Raw genomic sequence first — 18,947 nt, 5'->3', positions numbered from 1 at the left:
TGCGTTTTTATTATTTTTTATTTGTTTTTTGCATGTTTGTTGCTGCTTTTGATACTATTACAAGCTCCCCTGTGTTGTGAGGGGATGGTCATGACGATGCCCATCGCTACGCAACAGTTGGTTGAACTTGTTCTGGTTACTAAATTCCACAGATAATGATATTTCATGCTGTGAACATAAAAGACAACACTTCACCAGTGCATGTCTATTTGGCTATAATGGTACTGAAGGAAAATAAAAAGAGATATACAGGATCAAAGTGTGTCACCTGCAGTTAGTCACGTTACTGCCCCTTCCCTTAAAGGAACAGGCAGCCCTACATTTATGTAGCCTTGATTGGACCTAAGGATGAAATTATAGATCTGTGACTCAAGGTGGCCTAATTTCTATATTACATTAGTTAATGATGTTCTGTTTCCTAAGTAGCATATGGCTTTCGTTCCTTAAAAGAAAACCAGGTTTTCATTTTTTCCTGAAGAAGGAACTGAAACATTAGCTAGGAGTACCGCATATGGTGTAGTCGCCAACAGTAGAGTTAAAATTTGTGTAACTTTTGCCTTTGTGTATCACCCGTACTCTCGGTGTTGTGTCACATGCCTGACTATCACCCAAATAATTTTTTTTGTTCTTCCTATAGATTTTTTTCTTTTGTTACTTCCCCTGACCAATGTCGCATCATGCTTAGTTATTGAGATTTTAGCTATGTCCTAGTCCCATTTCTCTTTTTCAAATTCCTTTCACCAGTCAGACCTTTTATTATTATTGATGTATTGTTCAGGTTCACATTTCCAGACTGCAGTGATGTACCAGGGACCCCCATGTTATGTATAATTCCCTTTGGTATGACCAGACTGGTTTTCAAGAATTTGCCTTAGGCCTGCTTCAATGTTTTCCAGCCTGACTGTCAGGGCAGCGATAGACTGGTTAACTGACTCAATATTATAGTAAGACAAGTTTTCCATCTCAATAGGAGATATCTTATGTTTACCTTTTTGAACATGACGAATTTTCAATGTCTATTTTAATTTGGTTTTCGGTTCCCTTCTGTTCCTGGTACTTTAATTTTTGGTGGCATCAGATGTGTCCTAATCATGCAAATATCAGGACCCTCTAGTTCTTGTCTTTTTATTGCACATTTGACTATTAGCCTGTGTATTGCATCGTGCACCTGATGCACAGTTTTTAAAGGAAGGTTTCTACATGTCCCTGATAATCGGTATCATGTGATTTCTCTATTGAGATGTTCTAAGATAAGGAGGAACACCTAGACTTAATCATTGAAGAAAATATGTGTTTACCCCATTAGACAATGCCACTGTGTGAGGAAATCCATTCAGATAGAATTCTCATGTAGCTATAGATGGCAGAGAATAATGGAGAGAACCCAATTAAAGATGCTAGAGACCCTGTTTTGCCCTTCTGCCTTTGTCTTTGTAATTTATGCCCATGGTGTATGGCTACTCCTTTGAAGATTGCAGACCACCTGCTTGCAGTCCCCTTGTTAAAAACCATGAACTGTTTTTGTACTAAATTGAAGGGAACTAACAACTGTGGCACATTTCCTACGTCACTAGATTCTGCGGGTATCAAGTCATAATAACCTGCAGGACATTGATTTAAGCCTAATTCCCATCAGTGACAGCTACAGATGAAAGACGGACATTTTGGCCCTACAGTCTCAGCACCCAGAAAGTAGCAAAGCTGGACAGCGATCGCCAGCGCATGGTATCGTACTTGCTCCATCAGACGGCGTTGGACATCACAAAACCAAAGTTTCAGTGTAAAAGAGCTAAAGAGAAGGATTCCTGTTGTTGATGGCAGAGCTGTTTTGAGGTTTCATTTCTCTACCTGTCATGTGCTGGAAACCTCTGACAGTGTGCAATCCCTTGAGCCCCTTGGCCTGAGTTTTGGCCACACACCCCCTTTTCTTTGCTCCAACGGAAGAAGGGCAGTGCACCGGAGATTTCAAGTTTGGAAAAAGGCACTATATTGTGATGCCCATGAAAGAGCAGCTTGAGCGTCCTCTGACACTAAATAATGAGTGTTGGAGTCTGAAAGTGCTGCTGAGCTTGAGCTATTTCCCAATTAATGGTGCTTGGGTCTGCACGAGATGATTTGTGCCCTTGATCAATGAAGAGCACATTGTTTGTAGTGTCTGCCACAGAGGAGAGACACTGGTGCATTGCTTTAAGACATTGAGACTTTCGAGTGAGCTGTGGGTGTTTGCCAGGAGGGCACTCCAACTAAGCAGTACTTTTCTCACGAAGAGGCCTGAATTGAGAGGCCCATGCGAAAGAAAACAACAAAAGAAAATTTGATGGACAATAGAAGCCTGCCAGAGAGGCTTTTTGAACGGACTCTGGGCATAGTTGGTTTCACAAGAGGTTTCCGTGTGATTGTATAGACTAGGTGTTAGGAGACTGATTGTTTTGCTGGCATTGTTTTAAAGTACTTTTCTGTTTAGTAAAAGCAGAATAAAGTCCATTTTCTGTGGAAAGAGTACCCCCTTTTCACCTTAGAGCATTGATGAGAGTCACCACTGTTCCACCTGAACATACAAAAATTACTGAAATGCAGAGGAGCCCTAAAAATGTTACTAGATAATTTTAGGATTTGCTTTTTGGTTAGGGTTGTGAAAAATTATTATTTCATTTGTAATAGTGGCCACTACTTTCTCCCGTTGTCTATATGTTCTTAATAACGTGTTTTCTAGTGTCTTTTAAACATGACGTTGTCATTTATGGGTGGGATTGTTTTTCTCTACTCAATTGACTTCTGCACCCACTTCCCAACCTATGTCTTTTCCTACTATTGTTTCTTTGCACTCTTTTCACCCTTTTCCTGAACATGAGCAGGTTAGAAGATCAGAATTCGTAAGCAATTCTTTTGTACAGCTTCTGCATCAACACTAGTTAGTAGTGAACATCACTAATTGTTGGGTGTGTGATCTTATGCCACCTACTGCAGATAGAGGTATTCCTTATTTTGTCCTGCCATATGTGGCCTTTTGTGCTACTTCATGTTCGAGGAGACCTGTCCAGAGAGAGTTACCAAGTACTAGAATTTTGCTCCAGCAACATCTCCATGGCCTTATAAACATAGACCTGGACTCAGATTAGCATGAGAATAGGTTTATTGCCTATGTAAGGGCAAAAGGAGGGTTTGTGGTTCTAAAAATTCTGGACCCATGTAATTTACTTTGCCACAGCAGTACGATTTTAGTATCAAAAGACCGATAATGACTAGTACACTAAGCATGAGCATTTTCGCTCAATTCCAGCAGCGTTTTCACCTCGAAATCGCCATTTTCGTCCTGCACTCAAGGCTCCCATTTTATACACGGCAGCCATTTTTAAAAGTTGCCCTCACATAGGCTTATAATACAGTCAGATTTGATTCCAAGGACACATACACCTTGATTGACTTTTCTCTGACCTGGGCAAGCTGGAACCATTGCCTCAGGCCAAACCTGTTTGGTCAGTCCCTCTCCCAGTGGCCGAATCAGATAGCATCAAGGCACACCATGCCATAAAACCCCTATTATCGCTCACACACCCTGCCTAATCTTGCTCACACCTGCACCTGCTCTTTTCTTCTTCTTACTTTACGAGGGGGAGGTGCCCGTTTTTATTGGGGGTCCACACTTATCTGATGTAAAATACTAGGCCTTGCCGGGTAATTTATTATGGGTTGGATGACATGAAATATGAGGTTTCATCATGACACTGTTTTTTCCTTTGTAGTGAAAACATGTGAATGACCAACCAAAATGTCAAGAATGTTTGCCTGAAGCTTAAAAAACTGTATATAAGGAAACCTGACTTTGCATTGAAACACAGTCTCCTGAGAACATACAAACCGTGCTGTTGTACTTCTAGGACGCTTGTCACTTGGTTGCAGCCAATAAATTCGATCTTTGACTTCACCTAGAAGACTCTGAGTTTCTGTGGTCTGAATCAGGAAAGTACCCGAGGTCTTTGGGTGTACCCTGGCACCGCTGGGTTACCGGATCAGTACCGGTTCTGAAAAACCCAGTACCTCAGTTGGCGCCCAAACGTGGGGCGATACCAGCGGTACCGGTCCAAGCCTGAGGTCCGTGGGGAGCTTTGTGTGAAAATTCTGGAGGAAGGCCACCACTTCATCGACCCCTGCATGTCGACGTGGTCCGAAAGTCTTTGCTGCGAGGTTCCCCGCTTCCCGACGGCTACGAAGGACTGCTGCCCTGGCTATCGCCCTGATTTGGACCCTTGATGTTTGTTAGAGCGAAACGATAAGACGAGTCTTCTGGTGACGTCATCGATATTTTCAGTTAAGTATAAGTGGAGCGTCTCCCAGTCCTTAGTTGGACACTTGGTTTGGTCCTTAGTTGGACATTTGGTTTGGTATCCCTTCGGGATCACTTTGATTTGGAACTTGCAAGTACCAAAGCCGAAGGACTCGTGTATTCACGAGACTATCGTAAACGATAATCCTTTGAAGTTTGAAGCTAGACTAGTGAGCGAAGATGCCTGGTCTTAGCAGACTTGGAAATTTGTTTTGTCTTGGTTGTAAAAGGGACTCCCGGTTGGAGGACTCATGTCCGGTTCCTCCGATTGGAACTCCAACCTATGAACTATATGTGAAGCACGGAGTGGGCCCCATCACGTTTAATAAAGTATGGGTCCGCTATTCTTGGAAATAAATGTCTGTGAGGCTGTTTTTGCAGTTTTTTGGAACACTATTGAGAAAAGTTTTCTTTTCTCTTGTAAATATGACTTACAACTAGGATCTGCAAACGGTTCTGTAAGTAAATTGCGACGGCGCTATCTATGAAAAATGGCTAAAGCGCGCTGTATTGTGTGTCCTGAGTGTTTTCTGTTTATATCTGAAATGAGCTCAATGTGTGTTTGTGGGTCTTCTTGATGTTTTCAGTTTGTTAAGTAAAATGTTGGTTAATTAATATTAAGTAGAAACTTAGAAAAAATCCAGAAATGAACCGTGTGATGTGCTAACATAGCTATATGTTGCTCTTTAATTTATAGAATGAGCAATTGTGCACATATACAAAACTGACGTTAAATGCTTAATAAATTAGAAAACACATTCAATAGATATAAATAGGGCCCTAAAAAAAAAACGAAATTATCTATTTTTGCAAAAAAAAAAAAAAATTTACAGCATTTTTCTTAGATGCATTGTATTAGATGTTCACAGGCAAACTTTTCAGCTGCAGTATATTTGATAGGAATGTTCAATTCAGCCAGCACTTTCCCAGTTAAACACGGGTGGAATTTTGCATAACCTTCCTTTTAAATGAAAGTGGCGCAAAAATGTGACGCATTTCAAGTTAGGCTTATACGCTTAGGCTTGTGAGTTAATGTATCCCAAATAATAGGCAAGGGATGCAGCTTGCTTTTATATGTGGAATTATCACCAAAAAAAAGAATAATTGTTTTTTTTTTTTTTTTTAAAGAAAATTATTAATTATGGAAAAATTATTTAAAAAATAAGTGCCTTTCAAAATCGTTTTTTAATATTTATAAAGCTTAATACCTATACTATGACCTCCTAGCATTAAAATTTAATTTAAGTTATGTAGCACCGCTAAAATGACATTTGTATGTGCAATTTTCCCTTGGCGCAGGAGCAAACCAGCTCATTTCTATAAAGTATAAGTTAATATTTTCAATGGCTGACTCATGGATTGTGTAATAGACATTCTGGTAATGCATATTATGCAAGAAAATTGTAGGATATTGATTTTTAATGCCTAAAATATCAAAGTCGATTTTGGGCAAAAACACTGTTTAAACTGCATTTTCTTTCATTTAGAGTACTTTTTAAAGTGTCTCAGGCTTCAGTAAATGCATACATTTAGGTTTGATATATATTTGCAGGTTGTGCCTTCTTATGATTCAATGAGTCAATGTGCCAGTACAAAGGCTTGTTTTAATATCGAGGTTGAAGGTGCTAACTTCAGCTGGGCCTACTGAGACGTTCATTCATTCGAGGTTGATGAAATATGTACCATTGCATGGGATTGCAACAAGCATTTATTCTAACAACTGGTATGTGTGTTATTAAGGTTTGTGCATTATTCACAGTAAATGTAGTTTAATAATCTGGAAATAGAGATAAAAAATGTTAGCGCCTAAAAAGGATTTTTTTTATTTTTTTTATATAGAGTGAATTATTGCAGGTTAGAAGGAAAACAGGAAGGCCTACTGTCTTTGACAGATTCAGAGTGGCAGAAGCTAGGAGAGCTACAGAGGCTGGCTCAAGTCACACTGCTGAGATGCTATCTTTAGTTTTCCCATAAACAATGGAGGAGGCTGTCATGTTGACACTTGTGACCTTTTAAATTAGGGCCTTGTCTCTGTGGAATGCAGAATGACCCTACAAGCCTCTAAAAGTGGGATTTCTGGTTTCTCCAGAAGAACATCAATACAATTAAAGAACTTAATTCCAAAGGGAAAATATAAAAAAAGGGGTTTCTTCGAAAATCCCAACATCATGTTAAATGCTCTGCAGAACTGATACATTTGTGTCTCCGCTCTAAAAAAATAAAATGATGCCTGCTAGTTGCTTTTATTTGACAGAAAACGAAGTGTTGCATTAAGTCTTAGACAGAAAATAAGATGCAGCCCTTTTCTAAAATTTTGAAGGCTACATGCCTTAATGAGAACGATTTACCAATTAAGACTTATTTTTCACAGTGGAAATTGTAGGTGCCAAATTAATATGGAGTGTCAGTGTAAAAAATTTTACTTTTAGAAAGGTAAAACTAAGGTGGCTTGATGTTGCGAAGGAACTGACAAGAGGGTAACAGTTAAGTAATGGAAATTTATTTTCATGTATTTGGTCCTATCATGAATTGTTCTTGCTGGTCCTGTATGTTAGAAGAGAAACAGTAAAGTTATATTTGACAGCAGATTTCCATTGCCTGGTGATCTACTGTCAAAAGGAGGGTAAGGATTTTAAACCTGACAAATTAAACAGGCCCAAATATTGGGTTTTGGGCTGCAGGTTTACAGTGCATAAAGTACATGACATGGTGTTGTGTGTCACCGCTTATTCACACATGCTATTGTTTTGTCTATGCTTTTTGTGCTTGATACACAGCAAGTATATCTGATGGCTTGACGTTTTGTGCGTTTTTATTATTTTTTATTTGTTTTTTGCATGTTTGTTGCTGCTTTTGATACTATTACAAGCTCCCCTGTGTTGTGAGGGGATGGTCATGACGATGCCCATCGCTACGCAACAGTTGGTTGAACTTGTTCTGGTTACTAAATTCCACAGATAATGATATTTCATGCTGTGAACATAAAAGACAACACTTCACCAGTGCATGTCTATTTGGCTATAATGGTACTGAAGGAAAATAAAAAGAGATATACAGGATCAAAGTGTGTCACCTGCAGTTAGTCACGTTACTGCCCCTTCCCTTAAAGGAACAGGCAGCCCTACATTTATGTAGCCTTGATTGGACCTAAGGATGAAATTATAGATCTGTGACTCAAGGTGGCCTAATTTCTATATTACATTAGTTAATGATGTTCTGTTTCCTAAGTAGCATATGGCTTTCGTTCCTTAAAAGAAAACCAGGTTTTCATTTTTTCCTGAAGAAGGAACTGAAACATTAGCTAGGAGTACCGCATATGGTGTAGTCGCCAACAGTAGAGTTAAAATTTGTGTAACTTTTGCCTTTGTGTATCACCCGTACTCTCGGTGTTGTGTCACATGCCTGACTATCACCCAAATAATTTTTTTTGTTCTTCCTATAGATTTTTTTCTTTTGTTACTTCCCCTGACCAATGTCGCATCATGCTTAGTTATTGAGATTTTAGCTATGTCCTAGTCCCATTTCTCTTTTTCAAATTCCTTTCACCAGTCAGACCTTTTATTATTATTGATGTATTGTTCAGGTTCACATTTCCAGACTGCAGTGATGTACCAGGGACCCCCATGTTATGTATAATTCCCTTTGGTATGACCAGACTGGTTTTCAAGAATTTGCCTTAGGCCTGCTTCAATGTTTTCCAGCCTGACTGTCAGGGCAGCGATAGACTGGTTAACTGACTCAATATTATAGTAAGACAAGTTTTCCATCTCAATAGGAGATATCTTATGTTTACCTTTTTGAACATGACGAATTTTCAATGTCTATTTTAATTTGGTTTTCGGTTCCCTTCTGTTCCTGGTACTTTAATTTTTGGTGGCATCAGATGTGTCCTAATCATGCAAATATCAGGACCCTCTAGTTCTTGTCTTTTTATTGCACATTTGACTATTAGCCTGTGTATTGCATCGTGCACCTGATGCACAGTTTTTAAAGGAAGGTTTCTACATGTCCCTGATAATCGGTATCATGTGATTTCTCTATTGAGATGTTCTAAGATAAGGAGGAACACCTAGACTTAATCATTGAAGAAAATATGTGTTTACCCCATTAGACAATGCCACTGTGTGAGGAAATCCATTCAGATAGAATTCTCATGTAGCTATAGATGGCAGAGAATAATGGAGAGAACCCAATTAAAGATGCTAGAGACCCTGTTTTGCCCTTCTGCCTTTGTCTTTGTAATTTATGCCCATGGTGTATGGCTACTCCTTTGAAGATTGCAGACCACCTGCTTGCAGTCCCCTTGTTAAAAACCATGAACTGTTTTTGTACTAAATTGAAGGGAACTAACAACTGTGGCACATTTCCTACGTCACTAGATTCTGCGGGTATCAAGTCATAATAACCTGCAGGACATTGATTTAAGCCTAATTCCCATCAGTGACAGCTACAGATGAAAGACGGACATTTTGGCCCTACAGTCTCAGCACCCAGAAAGTAGCAAAGCTGGACAGCGATCGCCAGCGCATGGTATCGTACTTGCTCCATCAGACGGCGTTGGACATCACAAAACCAAAGTTTCAGTGTAAAAGAGCTAAAGAGAAGGATTCCTGTTGTTGATGGCAGAGCTGTTTTGAGGTTTCATTTCTCTACCTGTCATGTGCTGGAAACCTCTGACAGTGTGCAATCCCTTGAGCCCCTTGGCCTGAGTTTTGGCCACACACCCCCTTTTCTTTGCTCCAACGGAAGAAGGGCAGTGCACCGGAGATTTCAAGTTTGGAAAAAGGCACTATATTGTGATGCCCATGAAAGAGCAGCTTGAGCGTCCTCTGACACTAAATAATGAGTGTTGGAGTCTGAAAGTGCTGCTGAGCTTGAGCTATTTCCCAATTAATGGTGCTTGGGTCTGCACGAGATGATTTGTGCCCTTGATCAATGAAGAGCACATTGTTTGTAGTGTCTGCCACAGAGGAGAGACACTGGTGCATTGCTTTAAGACATTGAGACTTTCGAGTGAGCTGTGGGTGTTTGCCAGGAGGGCACTCCAACTAAGCAGTACTTTTCTCACGAAGAGGCCTGAATTGAGAGGCCCATGCGAAAGAAAACAACAAAAGAAAATTTGATGGACAATAGAAGCCTGCCAGAGAGGCTTTTTGAACGGACTCTGGGCATAGTTGGTTTCACAAGAGGTTTCCGTGTGATTGTATAGACTAGGTGTTAGGAGACTGATTGTTTTGCTGGCATTGTTTTAAAGTACTTTTCTGTTTAGTAAAAGCAGAATAAAGTCCATTTTCTGTGGAAAGAGTACCCCCTTTTCACCTTAGAGCATTGATGAGAGTCACCACTGTTCCACCTGAACATACAAAAATTACTGAAATGCAGAGGAGCCCTAAAAATGTTACTAGATAATTTTAGGATTTGCTTTTTGGTTAGGGTTGTGAAAAATTATTATTTCATTTGTAATAGTGGCCACTACTTTCTCCCGTTGTCTATATGTTCTTAATAACGTGTTTTCTAGTGTCTTTTAAACATGACGTTGTCATTTATGGGTGGGATTGTTTTTCTCTACTCAATTGACTTCTGCACCCACTTCCCAACCTATGTCTTTTCCTACTATTGTTTCTTTGCACTCTTTTCACCCTTTTCCTGAACATGAGCAGGTTAGAAGATCAGAATTCGTAAGCAATTCTTTTGTACAGCTTCTGCATCAACACTAGTTAGTAGTGAACATCACTAATTGTTGGGTGTGTGATCTTATGCCACCTACTGCAGATAGAGGTATTCCTTATTTTGTCCTGCCATATGTGGCCTTTTGTGCTACTTCATGTTCGAGGAGACCTGTCCAGAGAGAGTTACCAAGTACTAGAATTTTGCTCCAGCAACATCTCCATGGCCTTATAAACATAGACCTGGACTCAGATTAGCATGAGAATAGGTTTATTGCCTATGTAAGGGCAAAAGGAGGGTTTGTGGTTCTAAAAATTCTGGACCCATGTAATTTACTTTGCCACAGCAGTACGATTTTAGTATCAAAAGACCGATAATGACTAGTACACTAAGCATGAGCATTTTCGCTCAATTCCAGCAGCGTTTTCACCTCGAAATCGCCATTTTCGTCCTGCACTCAAGGCTCCCATTTTATACACGGCAGCCATTTTTAAAAGTTGCCCTCACATAGGCTTATAATACAGTCAGATTTGATTCCAAGGACACATACACCTTGATTGACTTTTCTCTGACCTGGGCAAGCTGGAACCATTGCCTCAGGCCAAACCTGTTTGGTCAGTCCCTCTCCCAGTGGCCGAATCAGATAGCATCAAGGCACACCATGCCATAAAACCCCTATTATCGCTCACACACCCTGCCTAATCTTGCTCACACCTGCACCTGCTCTTTTCTTCTTCTTACTTTACGAGGGGGAGGTGCCCGTTTTTATTGGGGGTCCACACTTATCTGATGTAAAATACTAGGCCTTGCCGGGTAATTTATTATGGGTTGGATGACATGAAATATGAGGTTTCATCATGACACTGTTTTTTCCTTTGTAGTGAAAACATGTGAATGACCAACCAAAATGTCAAGAATGTTTGCCTGAAGCTTAAAAAACTGTATATAAGGAAACCTGACTTTGCATTGAAACACAGTCTCCTGAGAACATACAAACCGTGCTGTTGTACTTCTAGGACGCTTGTCACTTGGTTGCAGCCAATAAATTCGATCTTTGACTTCACCTAGAAGACTCTGAGTTTCTGTGGTCTGAATCAGGAAAGTACCCGAGGTCTTTGGGTGTACCCTGGCACCGCTGGGTTACCGGATCAGTACCGGTTCTGAAAAACCCAGTACCTCAGTTGGCGCCCAAACGTGGGGCGATACCAGCGGTACCGGTCCAAGCCTGAGGTCCGTGGGGAGCTTTGTGTGAAAATTCTGGAGGAAGGCCACCACTTCATCGACCCCTGCATGTCGACGTGGTCCGAAAGTCTTTGCTGCGAGGTTCCCCGCTTCCCGACGGCTACGAAGGACTGCTGCCCTGGCTATCGCCCTGATTTGGACCCTTGATGTTTGTTAGAGCGAAACGATAAGACGAGTCTTCTGGTGACGTCATCGATATTTTCAGTTAAGTATAAGTGGAGCGTCTCCCAGTCCTTAGTTGGACACTTGGTTTGGTCCTTAGTTGGACATTTGGTTTGGTATCCCTTCGGGATCACTTTGATTTGGAACTTGCAAGTACCAAAGCCGAAGGACTCGTGTATTCACGAGACTATCGTAAACGATAATCCTTTGAAGTTTGAAGCTAGACTAGTGAGCGAAGATGCCTGGTCTTAGCAGACTTGGAAATTTGTTTTGTCTTGGTTGTAAAAGGGACTCCCGGTTGGAGGACTCATGTCCGGTTCCTCCGATTGGAACTCCAACCTATGAACTATATGTGAAGCACGGAGTGGGCCCCATCACGTTTAATAAAGTATGGGTCCGCTATTCTTGGAAATAAATGTCTGTGAGGCTGTTTTTGCAGTTTTTTGGAACACTATTGAGAAAAGTTTTCTTTTCTCTTGTAAATATGACTTACAACTAGGATCTGCAAACGGTTCTGTAAGTAAATTGCGACGGCGCTATCTATGAAAAATGGCTAAAGCGCGCTGTATTGTGTGTCCTGAGTGTTTTCTGTTTATATCTGAAATGAGCTCAATGTGTGTTTGTGGGTCTTCTTGATGTTTTCAGTTTGTTAAGTAAAATGTTGGTTAATTAATATTAAGTAGAAACTTAGAAAAAATCCAGAAATGAACCGTGTGATGTGCTAACATAGCTATATGTTGCTCTTTAATTTATAGAATGAGCAATTGTGCACATATACAAAACTGACGTTAAATGCTTAATAAATTAGAAAACACATTCAATAGATATAAATAGGGCCCTAAAAAAAACCCGAAATTATCTATTTTTGCAAAAAAATAAATACATTTACAGCATTTTTCTTAGATGCATTGTATTAGATGTTCACAGGCAAACTTTTCAGCTGCAGTATATTTGATAGGAATGTTCAATTCAGCCAGCACTTTCCCAGTTAAACACGGGTGGAATTTTGCATAACCTTCCTTTTAAATGAAAGTGGCGCAAAAATGTGACGCATTTCAAGTTAGGCTTATGCGCTTAGGCTTGTGAGTTAATGTATCCCAAATAATAGGCAAGGGATGCAGCTTGCTTTTATATGTGGAATTATCACCAAAAAAAAGAATAATTGTTTTTTTTTTTTTTTTTAAAGAAAATTATTAATTATGGAAAAATTATTTAAAAAATAAGTGCCTTTCAAAATCGTTTTTTAATATTTATAAAGCTTAATACCTATACTATGACCTCCTAGCATTAAAATTTAATTTAAGTTATGTAGCACCGCTAAAATGACATTTGTATGTGCAATTTTCCCTTGGCGCAGGAGCAAACCAGCTCATTTCTATAAAGTATAAGTTACTATTTTCAATGGCTGACTCATGGATTGTGTAATAGACATTCTGGTAATGCATATTATGCAAGAAAATTGTAGGATATTGATTTTTAATGCCTAAAATATCAAAGTCGATTTTGGGCAAAAACACTGTTTAAACTGCATTTTCTTTCATTTAGAGTACTTTTTAAAGTGTCTCAGGCTTCAGTAAATGCATACATTTAGGTTTGATATATATTTGCAGGTTGTGCCTTCTTATGATTCAATGAGTCAATGTGCCAGTACAAAGGCTTGTTTTAATATCGAGGTTGAAGGTGCTAACTTCAGCTGGGCCTACTGAGACGTTCATTCATTCGAGGTTGATGAAATATGTACCATTGCATGGGATTGCAACAAGCATTTATTCTAACAACTGGTATGTGTGTTATTAAGGTTTGTGCATTATTCACAGTAAATGTAGTTTAATAATCTGGAAATAGAGATAAAAAATGTTAGCGCCTAAAAAGGATTTTTTTTATTTTTTTTATATAGAGTGAATTATTGCAGGTTAGAAGGAAAACAGGAAGGCCTACTGTCTTTGACAGATTCAGAGTGGCAGAAGCTAGGAGAGCTACAGAGGCTGGCTCAAGTCACGCTGCTGAGATGCTATCTTTAGTTTTCCCATAAACAATGGAGGAGGCTGTCATGTTGACACTTGTGACCTTTTAAATTAGGGCCTTGTCTCTGTGAAATGCAGAATGACCCTACAAGCCTCTAAAAGTGGGATTTCTGGTTTCTCCAGAAGAACATCAATACAATTAAAGAACTTAATTCCAAAGGGAAAATATAAAAAAAGGGGTTTCTTCGAAAGTCCCAACATCATGTTAAATGCTCTGCAGAACTGATACATTTGTGTCTCTGCTCTAAAAAAATAAATTGATGCCTGCTAGTTGCTTTTATTTGACAGAAAACGAAGTGTTGCATTAAGTCTTAGACAGAAAATAAGATGCAGCACTTTTCTAAAATTTTGAAGGCTACATGCCTTAATGAGAACGATTTACCAATTAAGACTTATTTTTCACAGTGGAAATTGTAGGTGCCAAATTAATATGGAGTGTCAGTGTAAACATTTTTACTTTTAGAAAGGTAAAACTAAGGTGGCTTGATGTTGCGAAGTAACTGACAAGAGGGTAACAGTTAAGTAATGGAAATTTATTTTCATGTATTTGGTCCTATCATGAATTGTTCTTGCTGGTCCTGTATGTTAGAAGAGAAACAGTAAAGTTATATTTGACAGCAGATTTCCATTGCCTGGTGATCTCCTGTCAAAAGGAGGGTAAGGATTTTAAACCTGACAAATTAAACAGGCCCAAATATTGGGTTTTGGGCTGCAGGTTTACAGTGCATAAAGTACATGACATGGTGTTGTGTGTCACCGCTTATTCACACATGCTATTGTTTTGTCTATGCTTTTTGTGCTTGATACACAGCAAGTATATCTGATGGCTTGACGTTTTGTGCGTTTTTATTATTTTTTATTTGTTTTTTGCATGTTTGTTGCTGCTTTTGATATTATTACAAGCTCCCCTGTGTTGTGAGGGGATGGTCATGACGATGCCCATCGCTACGCAACAGTTGGTTGAACTTGTTCTGGTAACTAAATTCCACAGATAATGATATTTCATGCTGTGAACATAAAAGACAACACTTCACCAGTGCATGTCTATTTGGCTATAATGGTACTGAAGGAAAATAAAAAGAGATATACAGGATCAAAGTGTGTCACCTGCAGTTAGTCACGTTACTGCCCCTTCCCTTAAAGGAACTGGCAGCCCTACATTTATAGCCTTGATTGGACCTAAGGATGAAATTATAGATCTGTGACTCAAGGTGGCCTAATTTCTATATTACATTAGTTAATGATGTTCTGTTTCCTAAGTAGCATATGGCTTTCGTTCCTTAAAAGAAAACCAGGTTTTCATTTTTTCCTGAAGAAGGAACTGAAACATTAGCTAGGAGTACCGCATATGGTGTAGTCGCCAACAGTAGAGTTAAAATTTGTGTAACTTTGGCCTTTGTGTATCACCCGTACTCTCGGTGTTGTGTCACATGCCTGACTATCACCCAAATAATTTTTTTTGTTCTTCCTATAGATTTTTTTCTTTTGTTACTTCCCCTGACCAATGTCGCATCATGCTTAGTTATTGAGATTTTAGCTATGTCCTAGTCCCATTTCTCTTTTTCAAATTCCTTTCACCAGTCAGACCTTTTATTATTATTGATGTATTGTTCAGGTTCACATTTCCAGACTGCAGTGATGTACCAGGGACCCCCATGTTATGTATAATTCCCTTTGGTATGACCAGACTGGTTTTCAAGAATTTGCCTTAGGCCTGCTTCAATGTTTTCCAGCCTGACTGTCAGGGCAGCGATAGACTGGTTAACTGACTCAATATTATAGTAAGACAAGTTTTCCATCTCAATAGGAGATATCTTATGTTTACCTTTTTGAACATGACGAATTTTCAATGTCTATTTTAATTTGGTTTTCGGTTCCCTTCTGTTCCTGCTACTTTAATTTTTGGTGGCATCAGATGTGTCCTAATCATGCAAATATCAGGACCCTCTAGTTCTTGTCTTTTTGTTTGCACATTTGACTATTAGCCTGTGTATTGCATCGTGCACCTGATGCACAGTTTTTAAAGGAAGGTTTCTACATGTCCCTGATAATCGGTATCATGTGATTTCTCTATTGAGATGTTCTAAGATAAGGAGGAACACCTAGACTTAATCATTGAAGAAAATATGTGTTTACCCCATTAGACAATGCCACTGTGTGAGGAAATCCATTCAGATAGAATTCTCATGTAGCTATAGATGGCAGAGAATAATGGAGAGAACCCAATTAAAGATGCTAGAGACCCTGTTTTGCCCTTCTGCCTTTGTCTTTGTAATTTATGCCCATGGTGTATGGCTACTCCTTTGAAGATTGCAGACCACCTGCTTGCAGTCCCCTTGTTAAAAACCATGAACTGTTTTTGTACTAAATTGAAGGGAACTAACAACTGTGGCACATTTCCTACGTCACTAGATTCTGCGGGTATCAAGTCATAATAACCTGCAGGACATTGATTTAAGCCTAATTCCCATCAGTGACAGCTACAGATGAAAGACGGACATTTTGGCCCTACAGTCTCAGCACCCAGAAAGTAGCAAAGCTGGACAGCGATCGCCAGCGCATGGTATCGTACTTGCTCCATCAGACGGCGTTGGACATCACAAAACCAAAGTTTCAGTGTAAAAGAGCTAAAGAGAAGGATTCCTGTTGTTGATGGCAGAGCTGTTTTGAGGTTTCATTTCTCTACCTGTCATGTGCTGGAAACCTCTGACAGTGTGCAATCCCTTGAGCCCCTTGGCCTGAGTTTTGGCCACACACCCCCTTTTCTTTGCTCCAACGGAAGAAGGGCAGTGCACCGGAGATTTCAAGTTTGGAAAAAGGCACTATATTGTGATGTCCATGAAAGAGCAGCTTGAGCGTCCTCTGACACTAAATAATGAGTGTTGGAGTCTGAAAGTGCTGCTGAGCTTGAGCTATTTCCCAATTAATGGTGCTTGGGTCTGCACGAGATGATTTGTGCCCTTGATCAATGAAGAGCACATTGTTTGTAGTGTCTGCCACAGAGGAGAGACACTGGTGCATTGCTTTAAGACATTGAGACTTTCGAGTGAGCTGTGGGTGTTTGCCAGGAGGGCACTCCAACTAAGCAGTACTTTTCTCACGAAGAGGCCTGAATTGAGAGGCCCATGCGAAAGAAAACAACAAAAGAAAATTTGATGGACAATAGAAGCCTGCCAGAGAGGCTTTTTGAACGGACTCTGGGCATAGTTGGTTTCACAAGAGGTTTCCGTGTGATTGTATAGACTAGGTGTTAGGAGACTGATTGTTTTGCTGGCATTGTTTTAAAGTACTTTGCTGTTTAGTAAAAGCAGAATAAAGTCCATTTTCTGTGGAAAGAGTACCCCCTTTTCACCTTAGAGCATTGATGAGAGTCACCACTGTTCCACCTGAACATACAAAAATTACTGAAATGCAGAGGAGCCCTAAAAATGTTACTAGATAATTTTAGGATTTGCTTTTTGGTTAGGGTTGTGAAAAATTATTATTTCATTTGTAATAGTGGCCACTACTTTCTCCCGTTGTCTATATGTTCTTAATAACGTGTTTTCTAGTGTCTTTTAAACATGACGTTGTCATTTATGGGTGGGATTGTTTTTCTCTACTCAATTGACTTCTGCACCCACTTCCCAACCTATGTCTTTTCCTACTATTGTTTCTTTGCACTCTTTTCACCCTTTTCCTGAACATGAGCAGGTTAGAAGATCAGAATTCGTAAGCAATTCTTTTGTACAGCTTCTGCATCAACACTAGTTAGTAGTGAACATCACTAATTGTTGGGTGTGTGATCTTATGCCACCTACTGCAGATAGAGGTATTCCTTATTTTGTCCTGCCATATGTGGCCTTTTGTGCTACTTCATGTTCGAGGAGACCTGTCCAGAGAGAGTTACCAAGTACTAGAATTTTGCTCCAGCAACATCTCCATGGCCTTATAAACATAGACCTGGACTCAGATTAGCATGAGAATAGGTTTATTGCCTATGTAAGGGCAAAAGGAGGGTTTGTGGTTCTAAAAATTCTGGACCCATGTAATTTACTTTGCCACAGCAGTACGATTTTAGTATCAAAAGACCGATAATGACTAGTACACTAAGCATGAGCATTTTCGCTCAATTCCAGCAGCGTTTTCACCTCGAAATCGCCATTTTCGTCCTGCACTCAAGGCTCCCATTTTATACACGGCAGCCATTTTTAAAAGTTGCCCTCACATAGGCTTATAATACAGTCAGATTTGATTCCAAGGACACATACGCCTTGATTGACTTTTCTCTGACCTGGGCAAGCTGGAACCATTGCCTCAGGCCAAACCTGTTTGGTCAGTCCCTCTCCCAGTGGCCGAATCAGATAGCATCAAGGCACACCATGCCATAAAACCCCTATTATCGCTCACACACCCTGCCTAATCTTGCTCACACCTGCACCTGCTCTTTTCTTCTTCTTACTTTACGAGGGGGAGGTGCCCGTTTTTATTGGGGGTCCACACTTATCTGATGTAAAATACTAGGCCTTGCCGGGTAATTTATTATGGGTTGGATGACATGAAATATGAGGTTTCATCATGACACTGTTTTTTCCTTTGTAGTGAAAACATGTGAATGACCAACCAAAATGTCAAGAATGTTTGCCTGAAGCTTAAAAAACTGTATATAAGGAAACCTGACTTTGCATTGAAACACAGTCTCCTGAGAACATACAAACCGTGCTGTTGTACTTCTAGGACGCTTGTCACTTGGTTGCAGCCAATAAATTCGATCTTTGACTTCACCTAGAAGACTCTGAGTTTCTGTGGTCTGAATCAGGAAAGTACCCGAGGTCTTTGGGTGTACCCTGGCACCGCTGGGTTACCGGATCAGTACCGGTTCTGAAAAACCCAGTACCTCAGTTGGCGCCCAAACGTGGGGCGATACCAGCGGTACCGGTCCAAGCCTGAGGTCCGTGGGGAGCTTTGTGTGAAAATTCTGGAGGAAGGCCGCCACTTCATCGACCCCTGCATGTCGACGTGGTCCGAAAGTCTTTGCTGCGAGGTTCCCCGCTTCCCGACGGCTACGAAGGACTGCTGCCCTGGCTATCGCCCTGATTTGGACCCTTGATGTTTGTTAGAGCGAAACGATAAGACGAGTCTTCTGGTGACGTCATCGATATTTTCAGTTAAGTATAAGTGGAGCGTCTCCCAGTCCTTAGTTGGACACTTGGTTTGGTCCTTAGTTGGACATTTGGTTTGGTATCCCTTCGGGATCACTTTGATTTGGAACTTGCAAGTACCAAAGCCGAAGGACTCGTGTATTCACGAGACTATCGTAAACGATAATCCTTTGAAGTTTGAAGCTAGACTAGTGAGCGAAGATGCCTGGTCTTAGCAGACTTGGAAATTTGTTTTGTCTTGGTTGTAAAAGGGACTCCCGGTTGGAGGACTCATGTCCGGTTCCTCCGATTGGAACTCCAACCTATGAACTATATGTGAAGCACGGAGTGGGCCCCATCACGTTTAATAAAGTATGGGTCCGCTATTCTTGGAAATAAATGTCTGTG

The sequence above is a fragment of the Pleurodeles waltl genome, chromosome 2_2 (genome assembly GCF_031143425.1).
Source record: "Pleurodeles waltl isolate 20211129_DDA chromosome 2_2, aPleWal1.hap1.20221129, whole genome shotgun sequence".
Taxonomy (NCBI): Eukaryota; Metazoa; Chordata; class Amphibia; order Caudata; family Salamandridae; genus Pleurodeles; species Pleurodeles waltl.
Note: the sequence above shows the minus strand (reverse complement) of the source record.